This window comes from Mesoplodon mirus (genome assembly GCF_964341445.2).
Source record: "Mesoplodon mirus genome assembly, chromosome: 1".
Taxonomy (NCBI): domain Eukaryota; kingdom Metazoa; phylum Chordata; class Mammalia; order Artiodactyla; family Ziphiidae; genus Mesoplodon; species Mesoplodon mirus.
Genome location: NC_138976.1, coordinates 101627314 through 101653397, shown reverse-complemented (window position 1 = coordinate 101653397; position 26084 = coordinate 101627314).

Below are 26084 nucleotides of genomic sequence, written 5' to 3'. Positions count from 1 at the left end.
TAGAAGAAAGGATTTGCTAATAATTGCTTCTATAGCAACTAAAAATCTTGGAATCCCACCTTTCAGCATTTTGAAAATCTTAAAGGGGATGTTGTCAGTAACAAAAAAATTGAAGACTGATTATGTATTTAAATTAATGATTCTTTAAATTCATCTGCCCTTTCATCTTTTAAATTGATTCATGCTTCTCAGAAAATAAAATATGCTAATCCATATATCATTTTTCCACTGCGTAGGGCAACTATATCTAAAAACAAAAATACTATCATTTTACTTTCCTTTACTATATTCCTCCACAACTTGTGTTGTACTTTCATATTTTCTTTTCATTCTGCTAGTGAGATATATATACATATATGTATGTATACGTATATGTATATATACACATAATATTTAGATTTTAGATATTTTCATTATGCAGGGCAATCCATAAAATGGATAGATGCTTAATTTTAATACCATTGAATACAATTTTCATAATTTTATACTTTAATTATTTTTGGAAGCACAAACCAGAAAGGGTAAAGCAAACTTGAAATGGAAAAAGATGACCAAGCTGGCATTTTGCATTTCAGACTTTATATTTGGACTACTCAGTGGGACAGATTATAATAACAAAATTTTGCTTTTGCAGGGAGGTCAATCTTTGCTTCTGCATTGCCTCATCTCTTTTAATCCCATCCAGTTTATTTTTCATCTCAGAAACTATGTTTTTCATCTCTAGGAACTCAATTTGGGTTATTTTTATATCCTCTATATGTCTATTTAAGATGTTGATGCTTTCCTTTAAACTTTTTGAACCTATGAAAATTAGTTATAATAACTGTTTGAATATCTTTGTTTGCTGATTGTAACATTTTTCAGTCTGTTTTCATTAATTAATTTTTCTCCTTGTTATGGGTTATATTTTCCTTCATCTTTGCATCCCTAGTAATTCTAGATTGCATGTCAGATATTGTGAATTTTACTTTACTGTTTGCAGGGCGTATTTGTGTTTTTTAAAATATTTGTAACTTTGCTCAAAGAGGTAGTTAAGAAATAGTTTGATCATTTTGAGGCTTCCTTGTAAGCCTTATTAGGCTGCAAGTGGAACAATTTAGTCTAGGGCTAATTTGGTCCCACTACTAAGCCTATACCCATTGAATACTCTGTGTATTGAATACTCTAGTTGATGCTGCATGTATTAAATTATATCAAGACATATTTGTATAATCTTAAAGCAATAAATGCAACACATAAAAATATAAAAAAAATTAAAAATTAACTTTTATTAAATAAATCAAAAATGTTTTCTTCTAGTAATTGTAGTATTTTAACATATTTAAATACTGCATCCCTATGAAATTCATTTTGTTAATAAATATGAAAAGAGAATCCACCTTTATTTTTCACAGGTGACCAGGGACTTGTTCAAACACCAACATTTAACTGTATTACACAAAACATTATGCCACTGGTTTTTATGGGTTATCATTATAATTAACAGCTTTATACAACCGTTGTCTTGTGCTGTTTGTTGTTCAATTTCTAAAAGTATTGTTTAATGTATATATATATATATATATATATATATATATATATATATATATATATATATATATATATATATATATATATTTACTTTTAGCAGTTTAAGCCAGGAGAGTAAATCCAGTTCCCATTACTCCATCCTGTCCAGAAGCACAGGTCTTAAGTGAAATTTAATACCAAAGAAACAGTTCCAAATTTTACAACGGATCTATCACTGGTTGTTAGCATATCTTCCCACACCCAAGACACCAAGATACTTTCTACTCACTGTTAAAGCTTTATGATGAGCAAAACTTCCACCACTGTGCTTCCTTAGCATGTGAGTATATTTTTAATTTACTGGTTATATATATTCTCTAATTATCCATTATTTTGTCCTTCTTTTTGATTAGATTGATATCCACATTCTTTTTTCTAATAGCTCACAGAAATTTCTCTCATTAACAACACCAATAGAAATAACAATAAAAATCGCCTTGGGGGACCAAATTTATATCACATTATCAAGTTTTTATTTTGCTCCCATAAAACTTCTGCAAAATACAACCACTGTCTATCATCAGTATCATTAGAACAAAACCAAGTCATTCTAATCTCAAAAGCACAATATTTTATTTAACTTAATAAATTTCACACTATAAAAATTTTCTCATAGCATCATCCTTAATTCCTCAGTATTCACTAATATTGGGGGATTTTTCTTTCAGTTATTTGAAACTAAGGATGATTTTATTCATCTCTACAACCTGGTATATATATGTACAATGTTTGTCAAAAGGTGGATATTCAAAAAAATTCTTGACTAAATTATGGTAATTCATGTGATCAGTTCTGCAGTTCTTAAAACTTTAAATTACTTGTTAATTCTAAGAGAAAGTCAGATAATTTTTAGAAGGATTTCCAAACCATGCTAAAGTGTCAGCCTTCATTTCCTTGTCTGAGGGAAACAGGAGAGAAATAGATGGTTTTAAAGTTCTCCAAGCTTCTGTGTCCTTTATACATCCACAATTTTAATCCTTATCATTTTCAAGATTTGCTAAATTATTTGAGGTGATCCATTCTCTTATTAAAGTTACATATTTTATGTCACATACTGAGCATATTAACAAATAACTTACTGATAAATGACAATGCCCATAACATCAGGTTAATCTGATTTCCATGAAATGAGCTATAACTTCAAGAATATTAATTCATCTAATAAGGGTGATGATTTACATAATGTTGCCTAAACTATTTCTCTTGATTATTTAAGAGAGTTTTCCTAGGGGAAAATAGCTGGGAAGTCTATAGAAAAAAAAAACAAAAACACAACCATGCTTAATTTAATTCCAATCTAAAGGACTCCATATATAATGTATTTGAGAAAACCAAGTCACTATTATAGATTCAGATAAATGGTTGTATATATGAGATATTTTTAATGTAACCCAAATTATAAGAAATAGTTTTTTGGTATAGAAGCAACCACTCTTTTACCTAAAGGAAAATATAAAATCTGAGTTCATTGAAAATTTGCCTCATTGCCCTCTGTTAGTTTGTGCCTGCCCCATCCTTAGGGGCCCAGTTAAGGACTATTCTATCATCCATACATCAGAAGAGAATGTCTGTGTTCTATGTTGATAGTCAGTCTAAACAAATATTTATACAGTTGAAATCAGAGATATAAAATGTCAGTTCCAAATCCACCCATGATGGCACATATACCAGACAGATGACAAAGGTTATAAAGGCCTGTGAAATACTTGAATCATATTTTGCAACCCTTGAAAGAATTCAAGTTGGAGATTAGCAGAAACCAGGCTCAGTTCTGTCCATAATCCCCTTTATCTGTCTTCTAGCCAACAATAGGAAAACCTGAAGCCAAGCTGACAAATAGAGTGTGAAGGGCCTTCTACTGCATTTAAGAAAAAACTGAGACTTGCTATAGGTAGAAATTATCTTTTCTATTACTATTATGGTTGATGTTGTTGTTATTCATAGAAATAATGAAAAAAAACCCTAAATAACATTATTCTGCTGGATTCTTTACTATATGCAACACAATAAATTAACTCGCTTCATATTACACTGGGCATATAACATGAAAACATGTGCAGAGAACAGAAATCAGTATCTGTACAGACAAATGCCCCTGTGATAGAGAAATCTATTATTTTAAGTCCAGACAATTAGATCTATTAAGGTGTAAGAGTGTTTCAGTACAGTCCTGCTAAAAGTAAACCTTAAAAGTAAATCAAAAAAAAAAAGGAAAACTGATGCCAGTTAGATACAAAATATAAGATTATGCTATGTATATGGGACAGGATAGAACTCTGAATGCACTCACATGTAGGGAAAGCAATATTAGTGACAAATCAACTAATGTCCTTATTGAGCATAGACGTTCCAAGAAGGGTGAAGAGTACTGTATATTAGATGTAAGACTCATAATATTCAAGTTAGTTGTAAAAGAAACAAGGCAAATGCTTTCAGTCAATAGGATAGGCTGAACTGATATTGAGAATCCTTTCTTCCAATCTGAACACACAGTTTGTTATACTTGTGTTTTCTTTTATATGTTGCTTTTACATGTAGCAACACATAAAAAGAAAATGAACAAGCTTACAAAAAATGGGGGGATCCCCAGTCTCAGGATTTAAGGAGAAAAAACAAATTCAACATTAGAATAGTGAGGAGGAGTTGAAACCAAGAAATTCAAGGGGGCCCTGGAAATAATAAGCCTTGTTTTTGAGGGCTGGCTTTAAATATCTGTTGTCTTATCAGAAAACAGGTAGATGCTGGAAAAGAATAGAATAATATCTTCAAAGTACTGAGCACATATAGCTGTCCAAATTAAAATTCTACACCTCATTTTAAAAAACTACTCAAGAACAAGAAGTAAAGAAATTTTCATTCATAGACAAAGAGGAATTACCACCCACAAACTGTAACAACAACAACAACAAAATGACTAAAGCAGTAGCAGCAGCTATTGGAATTGTCTGAAGGCATTAAAAAATATTCTGATGCCTGAAGCCAATACTTGGAGATTTTTTTTTTTAACCAAAGTGATCTAGGCGGTGTTTCAATAATGGGAGCTTTAAAAAGTTATCACATAATTCTCATGTGTTTTAGGCAATATTGGAGACCATTGTACAAAGAATGTTCTTCAGTAAGAAAGAAAATAAGCATAAAAAGAAGTAGGAAGGTGCACTGAACAGTGACCAGCAAAGAAATTTGTAATGTTGGAATGAATCTGAATAACGGTTGAGTGTAAAAAATAATAGCCAATGGGGGTGTGTACAAAGTAAAACTAAAACATTAGATAATATACTGAAATACTGGAGATCAGATTTAAAATTTGAGGGGTCCATGAACCGCTTAGGAGGAAGATGAGATAATTAGTTTTAGACTTTTTCAAGTTAGACATATATGTCAAATTTTTCAGAAAACACTAAAAATGAATACTTCATATATGATTCATAAAAAGGTAGACCATAAAAAGAGAATGAAAAATGTGTTTAAACGAAGTTAGTACCAGGAGGGATAAAACATGGAAAAATAAAGGAGAAATAGATCAATAATCACAATACATTTGATCACAGAGACAATAAAAATAAATTTAAAAATTCCAGTTTATGCTGCTTACAAAAGACATATATAAACTATTTTTAAGATGAAATGCAATACTTCGCTCGAAATAATTAATTATATACATGATAAATGATTTTTAAGATTACATATTTGGCATGATGACATGTATACAGATTTTTAATACTCAAAGCAATCATGTGTTTTTCATGGATTCATTTGCATATAGTAAAAAGTTCAAGCATGTATTCAAAGTATTTATATTCAATTCATGATACCAGTTATCTAAGAAAAGGAAAAATGGGACTGAAATGAGAATAGAGAGGAAAGAAATGTGTGTGTATCTGTGTGTTTGTGTGTGTGTGTATGTGTGTGTGAACACATGTACAACAAATATGTGCTTCTTTCACAGCATGATTCACTGTATTCCATCACAATATTAATAAGATTTCATACAATATGGGCATCTCTGCAGAAATTAAAATTGTCACATGCTTATGTGTATTGGGCAATGAGCTCACCTTACTATTTCCATCCATTCTTCAATTAAAATCTAGAAATGTGAATGGGCTGTTAGAATTTAGTTAGTGAGCCAATTATCTTTACAGAACATGCTAGTTATGCACAGCTTTTCCTTGGCTTAACTATGTTTTAAAATAGCAGGCATTCATTTTACATCTTTAATTGATGGCTATCACACACAATTAGTTTGAAATTTCTTATCAATATGCTTGAAATATATTTGGTTGAATCATTGGAATAATCTTTTTTGAACTTACCCAAAAGTATGTGTTTAGCCTTCCTAAACACAGTGGCACATTTCCAAATACAAAGTAGTTGCATTAGAATTATTCCTAATATGAAGACATTCAATATTTGTGGCAACAAATTTTCTCTTGAAAACTTAGCTTCCAGATGGAAGAAAAATAAGGGTAGAAATGTATTTAAAGGCAAATTTGAAGATGAGAAATCAAAATTCACATTCCATAGTGAAAGAAAAAGGGTTAGTAATTACATAGAGAAAGGCAAATACAATGCAAAAATTATTGGAACATATTTTGCTCTATTACAAACAAACTTACATGGTAAGTTGTAGCGTCCATTATTGCACCAATTTGTAGCATATTTTAATATTTTCATTTTGAAAGGAAAATTTTAAAAAGTCATCTATTGTTTTTTTAGGAAGTATCTAGAGTGATTGAAGTGAAATAACTTTCAGAAAATGTGTTAAAATGGGGCTACAAAAGACTTAGGAGGACATAAGCTTGGTTCTTATTATTGACAGTTTGCAAATCAGCCATGGGGATACACATTATTTCCAATTTAAAATGAATGATGATTCTATATACATATATATGCATCTTATCATATTGATTATAAACCAAGTAAAATCTCATGAAATCTAAGTATGTTTGAAAAACTTAAACCTATTTTTATGTTTTTCCAAACACTAGAAAATGAAAGCAATTTCTGTTGTTTGTCATTTTCTTTTGGACTCTCTTGGCTTCCTGAAAATGATTATGTCAAGATATTGGAGAAGTATTCATAGGAAGCAACAGAGGCCATGAGAATAGAGACTTACACTGCTTCCTCATTAGAAAAAATAAAATAAAAATTCCTGTCTATCCATTTCAAATTACACTCAGGGATGCTTATAATATAGAATTTGAAAGTTGAATACATACTAGTTGTCAAGTAGTCAGCCCCACTGATTATTCATGCATTCCCTCCTAAGTATGTTGGTCTTAGAATTCAGAGGGGTCCTTTAATCACACCCCCCATCTTGACCACTCACATCTCCAGATTTTCCTACTTCACGGCATATTGGTGTTTAACTTATTAAACAAATATTTGTTGAACAATTACTATGCATGCTAAGCAAAGGGGATCAAAGATGAATGAATATTCATTTGTCTTTAAGGAGACACAGTCTACTGGAGAGAGGCAGAACTGTGAACAGATGACTGCATAAAGAGGCAAAGTCAAGTCTTATTTATTCAGAGGAAGAAGTCCCCGTGATCAAGCAACAAGTAAAATCATTTCAGTGTGCAAGACATGGATTTGTGATTGAAAATGCACAAGCATATTTATCTTATTATCCATCATAGATGATCACCTATTATAATCAGTGAGATTTCTTAATGGCACAGCATCTAGAGGAGGACGTCATGCATGAACCTGTCATATTCAGAAAGTAAGGAAGTGGCACAGTGGGAACAATTCAGGAAAGTAAATAAACATGACAGTATATTTAAAATCTACTTTAACTGTTCTTACTATTATTAATCTATTAGGGCAAGTAGTAGTTTTCATTGATGTTAGCATTTTTTCATCCACGACTTGAAATCAGACATTAAATATTAATATTATAATAATATTACAAATTGAATCATTCACAAATTTATAAAAATAGATCAGCACCAGAGACCTATTTATTGGAAACAAAGTAGGTAGAACAATGAAACTCATTTATAGTTCCTCCTCAACCAAAGTGGACAGAAGTTTTTTTTTTTTTTAAGATGTTGGGGGTAGGAGTTTTTATTAATTAATTTATTTATTTTTGCTGTGTTGCGTCTTCATTTCTGTGTGAGGGTTTTCTCTAGTTGTGGCAAGCGGGGGCCACTCTTCATCGTGGTGCGCGGGCCTCTCACTATCGCGGCCTCTTGTTGCGGAGCACAGGCTCCAGACGCGCAGGCTCAGTAGTCGTGGCTCACGGGCCTAGTTGCTCCGCGGCATGTGGGATCCTCCCAGACCAGGGCTCGAACCCGTGTCCCCTGCATTAGCAGGCAGATTCTCAACCACTGCGCCACCAGGGAAGCCCCTGGACAGAAGTTTTATATGTAGAGGTCAATCCTGGGCCAGAGGCTATTTAATATTTTCATCAAGTCTAGGATGATAGAAAAGCATGTGGATTTAGTCATTTACAGTTCTCTTTAGTTGATAAGACTGATTAATACTTTGTCAAGATCAAAATTCAACATGATCATAATATGACCTTGACAAATTGGAGAAGTGGTTTAAAACAATGCAATTTAATAAGTCTAAGGGTCAGATATGGGCTTTAAAGGGATTGGGAAGGAAATGGAAATTATAATAATGTAGGTGATACCATGCCAGTGAGAATGCATTTGTGTGTGTAATATAATATGTAACAGATAATATTGAGTATGACTTGAGTCAAGAATATAGCAATAGCTTTTATTTTTTTTCTCTCTCTCACCATGGCATAGTGCTTACTCACTCACAAATATTTCTAATACATTTCATCAAAATTTCATCATGAAATCCTGTATCCCTGCTGATAAAATTAAAAGTAATTCTAAGATATATAAATGAAGAGAAGGGTATAAAGGTACAAATAAGTGGGTGAATATTAATGAAATTACTTTGTATTGTGCTTTACAAATACGATTTATGCATTTATCTTGTTACTAACACATTCATTCATTCATTCATTCAGCAATCATTACATATTTATAGAACTTCTACTATGCCCCAGGCACTGTGTTAGGTGCTGGTAATACAAAGTGTGGAAAAGCAAGCATTGTCCATATTTCTTAGAGCCTGAAGTCTAAAGAATAATTACTAATTGTAGCAAATATGGACAGGGTACTATGAGCCATGGAACAGGGAGCCTTTCTCACCTGGAAGGATGAGGAAAGGCATCCCTTGTGAAATGTCTTCTTAACTGAAGTATGACTTGGGTAGCCTAAGGGGACAAGGGAGTAAAGGAGTAAGTATTTCTTGCAAAGGGGAAAGCAAGTGTTGAGAATTTGAGCTTCAAAAAAGGAATGCTTCACGTTGATATTACAGTCTCAACAAATACAATTAAATTTCTGGTTGTTAATACGTTGCATAAAAGTGGAGGAGTGGATTTCTGCCAAAATTAGGGCATATAGTTAGGATTAGAAATGTGCTCTGTGATATCAGTGACTTTAACATTGCAGTGAGACTGGGAGAAAAAAACGTACAAAGAGGCTATCCTCTGGACCCAATGGCACTGATGTACATCAAGGCTTTTGCTGAAGTAGAAAACCTGCTATTGATATTGAGATGCTCTTGAATGAAACAATGACTTCAAATAAGAGCTCCAAACTGAAACTCAGAAAGACCACCAATCTGACATGACTTAAATTTGAACTGCTTCTCAGATAGGCAATTTATACTTTGGGGTAAATGGAAACTGGGCTTGGTTTCACTAATGATATCAATGACATTTTGCTATTAAATTTGGTTTAATATTTTCATTTTACAAATCCGTAACTTCAAAAACTCTCTAAGGGAAAGCAAGGGGAAAAGGATAAGACTAACTTGTTTAGTTACATTACCTTGAATTTTAAATTTAAATTGAGCTGCGCTATCTCCACCAATGCTTGACTAGAAGCCTGCACAGTGAGTAGTTGTAATGGAGGAGATTGGCTCATTTTAATGGCCACATCTGATGGATCTCAAAGAAATTCAGGTAAAACAACTCTCTGCATAGTTCATAGTCAATTATTTATACTTACAGAAAAATGCCAAAGCCTAGAAAACTTTAAATGGTGGATAATCAGCAACATTCACATTTTTCCTTGAGGTTTTCAGGATTGTACAAACACATTTAGGCTTTGAAAGACACGTTTTGGAACTTTACTGAAGGTATTCTAAGAAATACCTTCATGTTAAAACAATCTCCAAATATTTTAGGAGTAACTAGTATCTCTCCGTAAATAATTCATGCCTTAATTAATTATTATCATTGTTAGAAATTAATACTGAAGTATTTCAGAAAAAGATGACATATTAAGAATGTGACACTGCTTCCATGTCATATAAGAGCATGAGGATATCTCTATTATGAAACTTACTGCATTTTGCTACAACATTTCTGTCTATCTTCTCTTCCAGATTACAAGCTTCTTAAAAAATAGACTGTGCACAGATCTAACTTTCTGGCCTACATTTGCAGCACTGGAGACTACTATTGAAATATTAATTCAAAGGATATTTTAGAAAACATTAGAGACAGAACTCTACCATAAAAGAACATATATAAATATAGCATATTTTCTGATGTTATTGAATCATCTTAAATATTGGTTAATACAAATTTCAATCTCTAAGGCACTTCTACAACATACCTGAAAAATGATCGTCATCTTGTACTTGAATGTCCTCACTGAGAAAGAAATTGCCAACTCAAAATAAGTTTATTTCATTCTTAGGAAGCTCTAATTGTTAGAAAACTCACTCTTAAAATAAGTTAAAATCTCTATTCCTCAACTTCTATGCATTTTCTTGGTTTTTAAATTAGGGGCAACTTGATCTTTTTTTGATTTTACAGCTCTAACATAGCTAAAGCTGGCGTTCAGGTCCTTTGCCAACTTACCTACTCTTCATAATTATTTTATTAAAAGAAATATATTGTGGTATAATATAAAAATATACTAACTTCAATGTACACTTTAATGAATTTTGACAAATCTAAATATTTTGTAACTCTGTTTCCATAAAGGTAGACAATTTTCCTATTACCCCCCTTTGCAGTTTTCCCTTTCCTCTTTGCAGTCACTCTCTACTCCATATTTTATACAGGTAACTGCTGATATGTTTTCTGTCGCCATAGATTCATTTTTCCTTTTCTAGAAAGTCATATAAACAGAAACATAAAGTACATACTCTTGTGTGTCTAGCTTTTTTCTCAGCATAGTGTTTCTAAGATTCATCCTTGTTGCATTCCTCATAATTCTATCCTTCTACTGCTGTATGATATGACATTGTATGGATATACCACAACTGGTTCACCCATATAAATCTTGTTGGAGATTTTCTGATGATGGCCATTCTGACCGGTGTGAAGTGATACCTCAATGTGGTTTTGATTTGCATTTCTCTAATGATTAGTGATGTTGAGCATCCTTTCATGTGTTTGCTGGCAATCTGTATATCTTCTTTGGAGAAATGTCTATTTAGGTCTTTTGCCCATTTTTAGATTCGGTTGTTTGTTTCTTTGATATTGAGCTGCATGAGCTGCTTCTAAATTTGGGAGATAAATCCTTTGTCAGTTGCTTCACTTGCAAATATTTTCTCCCATTATGAGGGTTGTCTTTTCATCTTATTTATGGTTTCCTTTGCTGTGCAAAAGCTTTTAAGTTTCATTAGGTCCCATTTATTTATTTTTGTTTTTATTTCCATTTCTCTAGGAGGTGGGTCCAAAAGGATCTTGCTGTGATTTATGTCATAGAGTGTTCTGCCTATGTTTTCCTCTAGGGGTTTGATAGTGTCTGGCTTTACATTTAGGACTTTACTCCATTTTGAGTTTATTTTTGTGTATGGTGTCAGGGAGTGTTCTAATTTCATACTTTTACATGTACCTGTCCAGTTTTCCCAGCACCACTTATTGAAGAGGCTGTCTTTTCTCCACTGTATATTCTTGCCTCCTTTATCAAAGATAAAGTGACCATATGTGTGTGGGGTTATCTCTGGGCTTTCTATCCTGTTCCATTGATCTATATTTCTGTTTTTGTGCCAGTACCATATAAATGCTGGAGAGGGTGTGGAGAAAAGGGAACCCTATTGCACTGTTGGTGGGAATGTAACTTGATACAGCCACCATGGAGAACTGTATGGAGGTTCCTTGAAAAACTAAAAATAGAACTACCATACGATCCCGCAATCCCAGTACTGGGCCTATACACTGAGAAAACCATAATTCAAAAAGAGTCATGTACCAAAATGTTCACTGCAGCTCTATTTACAATAGCCAGGACATGGAAGCAACGTAAGTGTCCATCATCGGATGAACGGATATAGAAGATGTGGCACATATATACAATGGAATATTACTCAGCCATAAAAAGAAACAAAATTGATGTATTTGTAATGAGGTGGATGGACCTAGAGTCTGTCATACAGAGTGAAGTAAGTCAGGAAGAGAAAAACAAATACGGTATGCTAACACATATATATGGAATCTAAGAAAAAAAAAGGTCATGAAGAACCTAGGGGTAAGACGGGAATAAAGACACAGACCTACTAGAGAATGGACTTGAGGATATGGGGAGGGGGAAGGGTAAGCTGTGACAAACTGAGAGAGTGGCATGGACATATATACACTACCAAACGTTAAATAGATGGCTAGTGGGAAGCAGCCGCACAGCACAGGGAAATCAGCTCGGTGCTTTGTGGCCACCTAGAGGGGTGGGATAGGGAGGGTGGGAGGGAGGGAGACACAAGAGGGAAGAGATATGGGAACATATGTATATGTATAACTGATTCTTTTTGTTATAAAGCAGAAACTAACACACCACTGTAAAGCAATTATACTCCAATAAAGATGTTTAAAAAAAAATCTTGGATATTTTGGTCATATCCAGTTTCACCTCTTATGAATAATGGTGTTACACATTTTTGTGAACAAATTTTTTTGACATAAGACTTCATATCTCTTGGATAAGTATGAACTATTAGGTAATTGCTTGGTCATATGTAAATGTATATTTAACTTTAAAGCTTTCATGCTACAAGCCCATTAACAATGTATTCATGTTTCTCTAGGTCCACACCAAAACTTGATATTAACAGTTTTTTAAATTTTAGACATTATAGTGGTATGTAGTGGTATCTCATTATAATTATAATTTGTACGTCTCTGATGGAGCAATCTCTAAATATATATAAATTATATATACTTAATATATATGTTGTATACAATATATGTAAATATTTTAATTAATTTTTATTGGAGTATAGTTGATTTACAATGTTGTGTTAGTTTCTGCTGTACAGCAAAGTGAGTCTGTTATACATATACATATATCCACTCTTTTTTAGTTTCTGTTCCCATATAGGTCATTACAGAGTACTGAATAGAGTTCCCTGTGCTATACAGTAGGTTCTTATTAGTTATCTATTTTATATGTAATAGTGTGTATATATATATATATATGTAATGTAATTAGGCACTTAAAAATAAAAGGAAGACATGCAAATAGCCAATAGGCATATATTCATGGATACATATACTTTACATTTATATATATAACATATCCATAAATGTATTTTTGCCATTTTCTCCCATTGGATTGTTTTTTTTATTTTTGAAGTGTAAAAATTCTTTCACCTGTATCTAAGTTCTTTGCCAGATATTGATATTGCAAACATTTTCCAAGTTTGATCTTTCCTGTTGATTTTCTTAATTTTGATTTTTATTCGGCAGAAATTTCCCTTTCCTCTGTGGCTGTCACTGCCTTGTCAGGGTTGGGTTCTGACCCCTAGTCGTTGGAGCAGAGGCCGTCAGGTCTGTTTCTTAGCTGTGTTTCTGATCTGCGGTGTGAGGTCGGGAGGACTGGAGCACCCCCACTGGGATAGAAGCCGTTGAGTATTCCTCTTCTGGAGGTGTCCACCTGTGGGTGTGCTCTGTTTTGTCTCCTTTCCGCCCATTGTGTAGCTTACAAAGTACACTGCTGTTGGTACTGCTCCCAGTCCCACGTTAACCATGGTTATGGCGGCAACTGGCCCTGATGACTCAGGCATCATTTTCACCAGGCCACTGGCCCAGATCCCAGGACTGCAGTAATTATGTACCTGGACCCACTATGTGAGATACGGAGGCAGCTCAGACTCTGGCCTGGCCAAACCCCAGCACGTATGTGCCCACAAAACCCACAGCTGCTAAAGCCAGACCTGTCTCAGCTGCAGGAGCACTTGTCCATTGGGATGTTCCCAGGTGCTGAATTTAGGAAGCCATCAGAGGAAGGGTAATGCCATGATTTGCACAGCCATGAGGAGAGATTTCAGCTCTTCTTCCTTAGTTGCATGTCCCCTGGAACTCAGCTGTGGTTTCAGCCCCATCTCTGCATGTGGGCCACCCACTGGCGTCTGCTCCCAAGGCTGCTGGAGCACACGAGCTTGTCAGGCAGGAGGATGTAGAAGCGGCAATCAGGGCAGGCAGGCTGCCCAGGTGAGAGGGTGCTGGGTGGCTATGGGACATACGAGCCTGTTAGGCAGGAGGGAGTCAAGGTGGCAAGCTGGGCAAATGGGCCACCCAAGCAGGAGAGTGCTGAGGTGATGATGGCTGGGGGCCTGTGAGCAACTCTGGCAGGGGCCCTTCCTAGTGCCTGTGGAGGCAGGGGCCAGCGCGTGAGGAGAGAGGCTGCAATGGTGGCCCCGGCCTTTGTGCATCACTCAGCAGTGGCACTTTGCTTCTCTGCTGGTCTGGGCTTCCTCCAGGAGCATTCCTTGTTGTGGAGCTCCTCACTCCTATCCCCTTGAGCTGTCTCCTCACAGCCAACATAATTCCCCTTCCTGGGTCTGCTCTTCAAACCCCACATTCCAACACACAGCCCCCCCGTGTGCACCAGTGGTCCCCAGTAGCTGGGGCATGCAGAGCTGTGGCCAGACCACTCGTGTAGGCCTCACTCTCTCCTGCCTGCCACAGACTGGTTGCTGCACTGTTCTCTGAGCCACCAAATTTCTCCTTCTGCCACAGCTTCTCTCCCGCGGCTTCCCCAGATGCAGGAACCTCTTCTCACCTTCAGCTCCACTCCCCCACCCAGGGTCACAGGTCACGTCCCACTTCATCTGCTCTTCCTTTTCCCTTCTTCTTTCTTTCGTCCTACCTGCTTATGTGGGGATCTTTCTTGTCCTTTCAGGTGCCTGAGGTCCTCTGCTAGTGTTTATCAGGTGCTCTGGGAGAATTGTTCCATTTGTAGATGTATTCTTGATGCATTTGTGGGGAGATATGAACTCCACATCTTCCTACTCCTCCGTCTTCTTGACTGACTAATCAGCAGTTTGAGTTTTAAAAGGCCACTTTTTCCCCCTTTTTAACCTTGGTTTCAGGTTCTACCTAATTTAGCTAATTAGGCTCAGTCTCAGGTCATTGTGGTCCGTATTTACATTTCTGATTTGTACCGACTTGCAAGACAAAGACAGTTGCTTTTAATTCCCCAAAGAACTGGCCTGTCACCTAAATAATATTAAAAGATTGATTTGCCCAACTACGTTTTCTTTAACTTGCTTTTCTGTATCAGTGAGAAGATTTCCAACTAGACTGAAATTTCAGAATTCTATAGTCCAGAACTTTATGGTTTAATTGATCATACCTTCAAAACTTGCATAAGGCATTCAACAAAGCCCCTCTTTCTGAGTGCACAGGTTAGACCCAGAGTAAAGTCTCCATTATTTATTTTTATTATCCCTTAAATATTAGCTGTCAGTTTTTACTTTATATTGTATAGGCTCAGGTAATCCCACTGGTTTCCTTTAGTATGTTTAATTAATATTTCCTTCATATGCCATCTTATAATATCAGGCAGGGGAAGAATTCCCCAGTGAAACATGTCTATCCCACACAATATAATTAGGCAAAAGAGAGGTAATTATCTTACACAATACCCATTTAAACATACCAATTTTAAAAAGACTCTGGGGTCCCCAGAGAGTGGTTGAACCAAGGGACTCAGGCACTTTTGTCAATCTTTTAACTTGATTAATTGGTCTAACTTTTGCCCCAAGTAATTGTTGGTCAGGTATCTCAGTGTAATTTTACGTGTATAAAATTTACATGTAATAAAATATACGTATTTTAAACTGGGGTAAATAGGGCAGACTTGTTTGGGTCTGGCCCTTTAATGTTGATGACAAGTAGGAGATCCCTTTGGCCCATCCAATCTTAGGTAGTATTGTATCCAATCTTTGATTTATCTCATTAATGTCTGTTTTATTTATCCCACTTTAAAATAACCATCTAAAGATTTCTTATTCATTTAGGAGAAGTCCCTTTAAAATTTCCACCTTGTTGGGAAAAAGTTTTTAGGCTTTTCCTTCAGTTTTTTTCCCTGTTACTTAACCTAATTAACAATAATTATTCTAATGTTTTTATTAGCATCTGTAAGACCCATTTAGGGGAAGCAGAGATCACAAATAAGGTTTCCCAAACCAATTTTTTGGGTTTGTTTGAAACTAAAGGAGTTTTTAGGTTAACCATTATATGACTAATTTCCAGCATTTCCGCCCCCCCCATAGGAGCCAATGAAACAGCTGTTTATAATGAGAGCTCTCTAAAAATTTACCAATTTAGAAGCTTCTCCAATTTGAAGGATCCATCATCTGGCCATAAATGAGGTATACCTTAATAGTGACTCAAACCAATAAGATGCAAGAGGCTTCCCCACAAAAGAGTGTAAAGGATGCTGTCTAAATAAGATCCAGAAAGTTTACTCCCAAAAGTAGTTTAAGAAAGTAATTGTCTTTGTTGTACAGGCTGACACAATGAAGGTTAAGATGGCAAAAAGCCCCTGAGAGTTGTACAGTCAGACAAAAGACTACTCAGAATCCCAGTCTATTTGACTGGCTGCCAAATGTACACCATATAAGTACTTTTGGATGGTAGTGACCAAGTTCTCAAAACACACACACACACACACACACACACACACTGAAGAATATCAGAACACTTACATTTCAAAGACACAGGAAGAGAAATGCAAGTTTCCCCTAGAAAGTCTTTTGTTTTTTTGAAGTCAGAATTCTGAAAAGATGTTTTTATCGAGCCAGCTTTTTCTAACTTAACTGCATATGCAATAAAAGAGTCCTATCTTAGTCATTTTTAGGGCAAGATTTTCTTTAAGTCCCACGTAAGTAAGCACTTGTAAATGTAAATTTTGTATGGACATAAACCTGGCCAGGATATCCGTTGGAGGCTGGAAATCTGTTGTTCCTTTTTCTTTTGTATTGAAAGCTAAGTTCCCCATTCTGAGTTCAATTTGTGAAGATCACTTTTATTTTGACAAACTCTATTAAAGTAGCCAATTCAAGGAAGACAGGTTAGTCTTCCACCTAATTACCCAGTCCAACTTTTACTCAGTGTCTTTCACCTGAGCAAAGTCTCCCCAGTCTTTCAGCTGAGGATAAACCACACAGTGTCTAAACTGAGCAAGATCTTCCCAGTGTCTTTTAAGTGAGGCTAACCCACTTGAGCAAATTTTTCCCAGTGTTTTTCTACTGAGGATAAGCTCTCAGTGTTTAAACTGAGTAAAAATCTTCCCAGTGTCTTTCACTGAGGATGACCCAGGTACTTCTTCTTGAAACCAAGTTTCAAGGATAACCTACTACTCAAGAGAAGAGTTGAACACCACTGCATAAAACTTAGGATCATCAACCAAAACTGGAGATCCAAGAACCAGGAGATACTCACCCAAATTCGTCTGGACTCTCTGAGAAAGCGGACAGGCCCAAGAAGCCTCTGCTGGTGCCAGGATTCTGGATACTCATAGAGTTCAGGCAAAGAAGAGAAGTCTGCTCTGGGCCCCTTCATTGGTTGCCAAGACTGCTGACTGAAAACTATGCACAACCCAAAAGGAGAATTATGTTTTATTTGGCAGATTTTCTGAGGACTTAAGCCCAGAACACAGCCTGTCAGATCACTCTGAGGAACTACTCAGAAGACCTAAGGGAGGAGTCAACAAAAACCAGGTAGTCAGAACATCAAAAGATTACTATTAATTAAAGAAAACTAGACATCTCAAGTTAAGGACTTTAGCACTTTTCTATGTATGAGAAGATGAAAGAATCTGGGCTCCGTGAAATCATTCCTTTGATATGCACCTTAATTCTAGAATCAGTACCCTGTTTTTCTCCATCCTGAATCCCCTCAAGGTGCACAGTTGAGGGTTCCTGCTTTGACATCTGACTTGATGACTGCAACATCCTTTGTGTACTGATATGGCAGGGAACATTTTTCATCCACGGGTAAGAAATTGAGGAGAAAATGAACATAATTCAAGGTATAAAACCATTACAAAATTAAAAATTCCCAAATGTCAAACAAACATAAGTACCCTTGACCTGTAAAATGGAAGATGCCAAAGAAGGGAAAAAAAAGAAACAATAAAGAAAATGTAGAAAATAAAGCATAAAATAAGATGGCAGAAATCAATAACAGTAGAACAATAATTAAATAAATCAAGGTAAATGTTATCATAAGATTTTTAAATTTCCAAAAAAAAAACCCCATCAAACAAAACATATTGAAAATAAAGTAATAGAGAAAATTTAGAGAGCAAATATGAATGCAAAGAAGACCTGTTAGGTAGTTAGTCAGACATTAGCAGCAAGGAGGTGACAGTGGTGAGAAAGACAAGAAGAAGAAATTGAGTCACACGCAGCCATCTGGGGACTCTCCCTTGACTCCACCCAGAACGGGAGAAACTATGGTCTGGTGGTGGGCAGCTTATCCTGATAAAGAGAGGCACAGTAACACAAGGGGACTTCTCCAGGCTGTGCATGCCCAGACCAGACAGGTGTATAACCTATAGTAAATCCAAACTCATTATACCATAATTACAATAAATTACATGTGGTTTTGCCCCTCCCCCCACCCAGTAGGCATTTCTTGGGGATTCAAGGATGAGAGCATGCACAGCAGAAAACTTGATACATAGCTCAGGACTGTCAGTCAAATAATAATCCTTGTCACTCACCCCCGCCTCTCTGCAAAATGCTCCTTAAAAGCACTCGTAAGGGGCTTCCGTGGTGGCACAGTGGTTGAGAATATGCCTGCTAATGCAGGGGACACGGGTTCGAGCCCTGGTCTGGGAGGATCCCACATGCCGCGGAGTAACTAGGCCCGTGAGCCACGACTACTGAGCCTGCGCGTCTGGAGCCTGTGCTCCGCAACAAGAGGCCGCGATAGTGAGAGGCCCACGCACCGCGATGAAGAGTGGCCCCTGCTTGCCACAACTAGAGAAAGCCCTCACACAGAAATGAAGAAGCAACACAGCAAAAATAAATAAATTAATTTATAAAAACTCCTACCCCCAACATCTTCTTTAAAAAAAAAAAGTGCTCATAAGCCTTTATAGGAATGCTGCTTTCAATTTGCAGAAACAGTACACCCATCCCCCCCACCATCCCGAGAGTGTACCTTTGCTTCGATATACTTTGCTTTGGGCTTGCTTCACTTCACTGAAATAGCCTGTTCTCAGAAACAGCCTGCTATTTCTCTCTCCTTCTCTCTCTCCCTCTCTGAGAGTGTACCTATGCTTAAATCAACTTTGCTTTGTGCTTAAGCTTAATATGGTAGTTTGCGATCCTTTGCTTACTATCATGGAACCAAGATAGCTGGTCCAGGCCTTCCACTGACCTCCTCGGTTGAAGCTATTTTGTTACAAAGCATGTCCACATGGTGACAGACCTAAGTCTAAATTTTGATAAAAGGTTGAATTAAGGTGAGAATATCATATGGGAGGGAAAGACTGTAGGAAAAATAGTAGATGTAGGAGATATGTTTGTGAAAGTGCACATTCATGGCAATATAGCCAAATAAACTCACATGCCCAGGTTCCCACTAAAACTGTATAAAATTATGACCAACAAGCAGAGAATACACATTATTTTAAAGCCCTCATGGGGCATTAAGACATATTTACCATGTGAATCCTTCAGTGAATCCTGTGTTACTGCTAAGGGATGTCATAAGGGAATTTTGTGTAAGACTCAAAGCTCCCTTTCTATATGGTTCAGGCTGGACTTGAAGCTTCAGGGGCCTGGGAGGATGGGGGAGGAAAGGCAAGGCACACTCAGAAAAGAGAATACATCCATAACACACTAGGAATATCTGAAGAGGCTGCTCAAGACCTGGCTCAGCCCCAAGGGTTTGACCCCTAGTCCTACTCTTCACCCTACAGCCCTTTAGGGTCAGGACCTTGGCTCACCCTAACCCATTCCTAGCTTCCGGTTATAGAATGAGTGCACATGTCTGAATGTTAATGTTCTCTCAAAATTTACATGTTGAAATCCTACCTCTTAAAGATAGGAGGCGGGGCCGTGCAAAAGTGCTTATGAGCTTCCATGAATGGGATTAGTGCCTTATAAAAGAGACTCCAGAGATATCTCTAGCCTCCTCCCATCATATGAGGATACAGAGAGAAGGCTCCAGCTGTGAACCAGGAAGAGCACTCTCACTACGAGGTGGCCATACTGGTGACTTGATCTTGGGCTTCCCAGCCTCCAGAACTGTGATAATAAATGTTTGTTGTTTTGAATCTACCCAGTCTATGGTATATTGTTATAACAGCCCTAATGGATTAAGACCACATATTTCAAAATTTATCTGGAGAGTGGGGACTGTCTTATCATTGTAAACTAAGAAGTTGGGTTGAGACAACATATGAAAGATTTTTTTTTAAGTAGAAAAGTATGGATTATTGGATTTGAAAATACTAGATTGGTTAAGGAAAATGAGTACGTGTGTGTGTGCGTGTTTGCAGTGTGTCCCAAAAGTTTTTGTGCAGTTTAAAGATTTACTAACTCCAGAATTATAAACACTACAAACTTACAAAAACATCATTTGAAGGTTTAACTGTTACCAGATGCAAGTCTGTGTGCCTGATGCACAGTGAGGCTAAATACTGAAACATCAGAGTTTGAAGCAGAGAAAGGTTTACACAGTGCCATGCAAGAAGACATGTGGCTCATGCCCAGGAAAAACCCCAAACTCCCTGAAGGCTTTCAGCAAAGCCTTTTTAAAGGCAAGGTGAGGGAAGGGCATGACTAATTGTTGCAAATATCTTGGTGTTGGATCCTTTGTTCTAGAGGCTGGCCAGATGGGTCAGATCCTGGTCAGGTCATGTGTTCCTGTAAACCTCCAAGAAAACAATTATTATTCTCTGTTCTGCAACTTTTTATCTCCATGAATGGGCTCTTAAAAGTCAGAGCCTTAGAAATAGTCTATCCTATATATTTCAGGCTCTAGGCAACATTGTTTTACAAAAAGTGCAGAGCCAGCCTGGATCACAGGGATGGACAGAGTTAGCTCAGGCAACAAAGCATAAAGATTAAAGTAAAAAAGATCTCATGTGGAGGCAGATTTGTTCTTCCCTATTACATAGCTCTTTATAATTCTTTCATACTTATGAATTTTGAAAAATAAATTATTTTAATTTTTGTGTGTAGTTCCCTCTGATAGAAAATGAGGCAAAACATACACTATTCAAAATTCACAAAACTAAATAAGTGTAAAAGAAATTCAAGTCCTATCCCTGGGTTTACACAAGACACAAACATGATGTGGGAAAGTTGGAGCTGAGGACAAAGGAAATCCTGAGTAAAAATGTCTGTGAAACAGCCAGTCTTCCAGGGTCAGCTTAAGATGTTCAAGAGTTATCAAGTTGGTGGGCCTCAAGTAAAGGTCTCTAATGGATGAAGGAACCAGGCTCCAGATGGAATGAACAGAAAATTGGCTAAGGTCTCTCTGACAGGATGAGAGTAGTTGGAAGGAGGGATCTGGAAGCCCCAGGAGGGTGCAGGTGTCTGTGGGTCTGGATGGGAAGGAGGGGCAGTGATTCAGCCTATTTCTCTTATTGTCCCTCCCCCACACTCAGGAGCCCTTTGTGACAAGGCCACAGCTCTGTGACGCAGGCCTGGGGTTCTGCCATCAAGTGAACTCCCAGTGCTCTGTTGCCTGAGGGCAGCAATGCAGTTCAGAAGATGGAGAATCTCTTTTCTTTGAAAAACATTGTTGCTATCTGGCTGAGATCCAGCCCAACTTCCTGGGTGATTGATATCATCCTTGGGTTCCTGTGTGGACTGGGGCTCTTCCTAATGTTACTCCACTGCTTCCAGAGTAATCTATTCTTAGCACCACCTAAGAAACATAGAAACATCAGGAAGGTAAGAAACCTTTGGCTTAATCCCAGCAGAGATTATCTCTTTTTTTCTTATTCTTATTTCCACTTTTCTAAACCACGTAGAGAGACTCCTGAGATGGGGACTCTCAGAAAAGTATAGAACATCATCCTTCTAGGGAAAAGCCAGGCCAGAGAGGGGTTAGAGTGGGCATGAGGATTTCTAGCCTAAGATCTTAGACCAGGAGTTCAGGTATGGTAGAGGGCTCCAGGGCAAGTCCCAAATGCAGTGACTAATGGTTAAGGACTGGATTACTAAGAGTTCAATCTCTGCAGGAAGGCTGACCCCTGAGCCCTGGTTCACCAGCCACCTTCCCACAGCGGGTGTCTCAAGTGAGACCTTCCTCTGTGTTGGGGCTGAGCCCCTGAGAGCCTGAGAGAAGAGGCTGGAGTGGAGGTCTGGCCTTGGGAAGCAGAATCCTATCTGACAAAGCACACGTGGGCATTTAGGTCTGAGAATGTGTGTGTTTCTTGATCAGAGGAACAGTGACAGAAGAAATCTATGGTGATTAAAACTTAAAAAATCCTTCTTGGGCTTCCCTGGTGGTGCAGTGGTTGAGAGTCCCCCTGCTAATGCAGGGGACGCAGGTTCATGCCCCAGTCCGGGATGATCCCACGTGCCACGGAGTGGCTGGGCCTGTGAGCCATGGCCGCTGGGCCTGTGCATCTGGAGCCTGTGCTCCGCAACGGGAGAGGCCACAACAGTGAGAGGCCCGAATACCCGCCCCCCCCAAAAAAAAAACAAAACAAAAACCTTCTTTGCACTCTTCAAAGAAGAAAAACTGAAAATATTGTTATCCACTTTAAAAATAAGTAAAAGGGGAAAAACCCCACAGAGTTTTAGTTAAATGTAGAAAGTCATGTTGTTCATGAACACAGCTTGCCTAGATAGAGGACAGTGAGAGTTGGGTGTTAGCCCCTCACTTTTTCTTATCTCTCAGCATCAAGTAAAGCTGAAGGGGAGGAGCAGGAGTAGGAAGAAAAGTGGATCTTTGAAAGGTAAGCCTTTGCCATTCAGCCCTGCGCGACCCGAGAGTTAGCTTCCATCTCTCCTAGTCCTGAGGGCCCAGCTTCACGGTCTCTGAGGATGCCAGTGGCAGAGCTTATTCCTCAGGAAACAGAGCCTGAGCCTAATTAACAGAGCCTAATGAACGTGGAAGCACTTTGCAAAGGACAAACCCTTTTCAAGTGAGACTTACCATCACTGTCAGGGACATGTGGCCTTGGACACTGATACTTGGGCTCCAGAGTCTAATCCTCCAAAGATTTCCCTTAAAGGGCCATTGCACTCAGCCTCCTGAAAGACTCTTAGGCCTCTGCCTTCACCACCATGACCCAGTCTCCTGATTTCCAGCTTGCAGAGATTGCCTGGAAGAACTGGAGGGGACTCACAACCTGGTTTCACTTCTGCAAAGGAAAAGAATATTTCCCCTTCTCTCCTGGGTCGTCCTTCCTCCCAGAGCCTCTAATGTGACCCCAGCCCTGGGAGGGGGAGCCATGGAAGGGCGTGGCTAAAGCCCTAGGGTGAAGGAGAGCAGGAGCATTATGAAGTCAGTGTGGGGGCAGAGGAGGGTTCTTGGGCTGCAGGTGCCCACCCCTGCCTGTCCTGTCCAGCCATCCTGGCCCCATCTGCTCTCCTACAGCTGCCTGGGGAGGCTTCCTGGCAAGGGCAACTTTCATCAGCTCTCATGTCAAGACCCTCCTGGTGAGACGTGCAAAGCAGTGCCTGCTGGAGCCTGTGGAAGATACTGCTTGAAGGGTTGGGAACCCTGCATGAACACCTCTTGTAGGGTTTCCTTCCTTGATCCAGACACTCGAGAGGTGCTGGAAGCACGTATTATAAGGTTTTGGGTAAAGCACAGGTGGACCGTACCCCTCAAGGTCCTCAAGCCCATAAATCTCTTTAAGTCAAAAAAGTTCCAACCCTCCACCATTCTACAGTTTGCCACTTCCCCTTCAGCCACCTGTGTATCTGGGTCCCACTCAACAGTCAAGTGTGCTGAGTTCCTGGAGAAACCTCCTCAGGCTCATTCAGGAGAGAAGGTGATAACAGAAGAGTCAGTTCCTACCCTGAAGAGGCCTCTCCTTGTCCCCTCCACTGTGTGTAAGGAAATCCAGAGAGCCCTGGGAGCGATTCCATCTGCTGACTACCATGGGCCCTCAAAGGCTTCTCTTACTGGACAGGAGGGCAGGCCACCTTCCCAGTCCCTCACACTCAGCCTTGTGGGCAGAACCTGGAAGAGTGAGACTGTGGAGTGGGTCAAGAGGGACAGCCTAGAACCAGGTCCAAGTTCAGCAATGGTCAGGAATGAGCCAAGAGAGGAGAGTGGTGGTCAGGCCTCAGGAGACCCCTGCCATAGGGTAACAGTGATGGAGGTGAACTTAGGATCCCAATCTTTGAGAGGTGAAGAGGCCAGGGAGGCTGTGGAGGCCAAGGAGTCTCCTGCTCTTCAACCACAGTATAGTGTTATCTTGGAAACCAAAGTGTTGACAAAATCCCAAACCACAAATGTACATATGAGGAGTTTAGAGGTGCCAGGGACCAGTAGAAGTTTCCTACTACCTAGACTGTCTTTTTCCAACATCCAGGTGAGCCATGCCTTAACATGGAGGTTGCTAGTGAGTTTAACTCCAAAGTAAAGGTACAGTCAGACAACCAGCTTCAGGACTTTCCCAAACACAGGTTCCTTGCTGCAGACAACTTGGCTTCTCAGGTGCCTCAGTGCCATCCCCAGAGAGTCCCCACCAGAGACACGTTAGCTTCCCAGGAGCCAAGTGGCCTTATGGAAGCCCAAAGGAGCCACCTAGGGCAGCAGGAGCCCAAAACTTCAAAGCTCCAAGACTCATGGAAGAGCCAGAGCAAGATGATTGCCCCTACTTACAAAAGAGAGGACTGTAGGAGGCATAAACCAAGAGAGCATGAAGAAAGGTTTAAAGAATTAGGGACCTCTCAAGCTGGAAGTATGAGCCGCCCTGCCCAGGTCAGGGAAATAACAGACTCTATTGGGAGCAGATGTCTCCAGCTCATGCCAGAGAAGAAACATAACCCTACAGAAAGCCTCTTCAGAAAAAGGATGAGGCTATTTTTTTTTTTTTTTTTTTTTGCGGTACGCGGGCCTCTCACTGCCGTGGCCCCTCCCATTGCGGAGCACAGGCTCCGGACGCGCAGGCCCAGCGGCCACGGCCCACGGGCCCAGCCGCCCCGCGGCACGCGGGATCCTCCCAGACCGGGGTACGAACCCGCATCCCCTACATCGGCAGGCGGACTCCCAACCACTGTGCCACCAGGGAAGCCCCGAGGCTATTTTTAAAGTGGATTTTCCCCAATAAAAAAGTCAGTGGTCGAGATGCTCTGCCAAAAAAAAAAAAAAAAAAAAGCCCATATCAGCCACTGCCCAGAGTCACGGATCAGTCAAAATTAGATCAATCTTGAAGAGTGAGACTGCTGAGGGTCAGGCACGCATGACAGCTGTTGGACAGATCCCAGCAGAAAAAAGAGCAATTCACCATGGACTTCATGCCACAAAGTTAAATGAACACAAACTGGAATTCCAAGTCCCAGTGTGTTTCTGTGGGTGTTTCTGCTACCATAGGCTTACCTCCTACCCAGAGCAAGGGAGAATGATGGGTTATACAGCCTGCGGTCATAAAGCCACCTCCAAGAGCCAGAGTTGTTCTGTCAGGGAAAGGGAAGTCAGACACCAACATAGTTTGAAAAGTGTAAGGTTCGACGATGAGCAGCTGGGCCTAAGGTGCCTCCCATCCTTGCCCCCCAAGAATAGTTTCTTTCCAGTTAGTACCTGCCAGTATGGACCAAAGATTCCAGGTGCCCCAGCCCGCCATCAACACTGTCCAAGGCATTGTCATCTTTGGGGAGGTGTCTTGCCTGGTCGACAGTAAAATCCTTCTTTAGTCTTCCCTTTAGTAGGAAAACATGTCTCCAAGTAAAAATTCAGTCCATGTAGAGAAAATGATTTTCTCATTAGCACATCCAAGATATTTAATGTTCCCCAATACATATATATATATATATACATATATATATTTTTTTCTAATAAAAGCATAGTGTAATGGCTGCTGTCTGTGCTGTGCACTTTGTCTTCTAGAAGGGAGGGGCATGGAGGGAGGTGGACAGTAGCATCACAAGCTTGCTCCTTGTCTCGTGTCCCTTCATTGCACCTTATGATACTGTCATTACACAAACCAAAATTACTCTAACAATGAGATGGGAAAAACCTATGAAACCCACACCCAAGGACCTGGTTCAACCAGTCTTTCTCCTTCTTCTATGCTACTTTGAACTTTATGCAACTG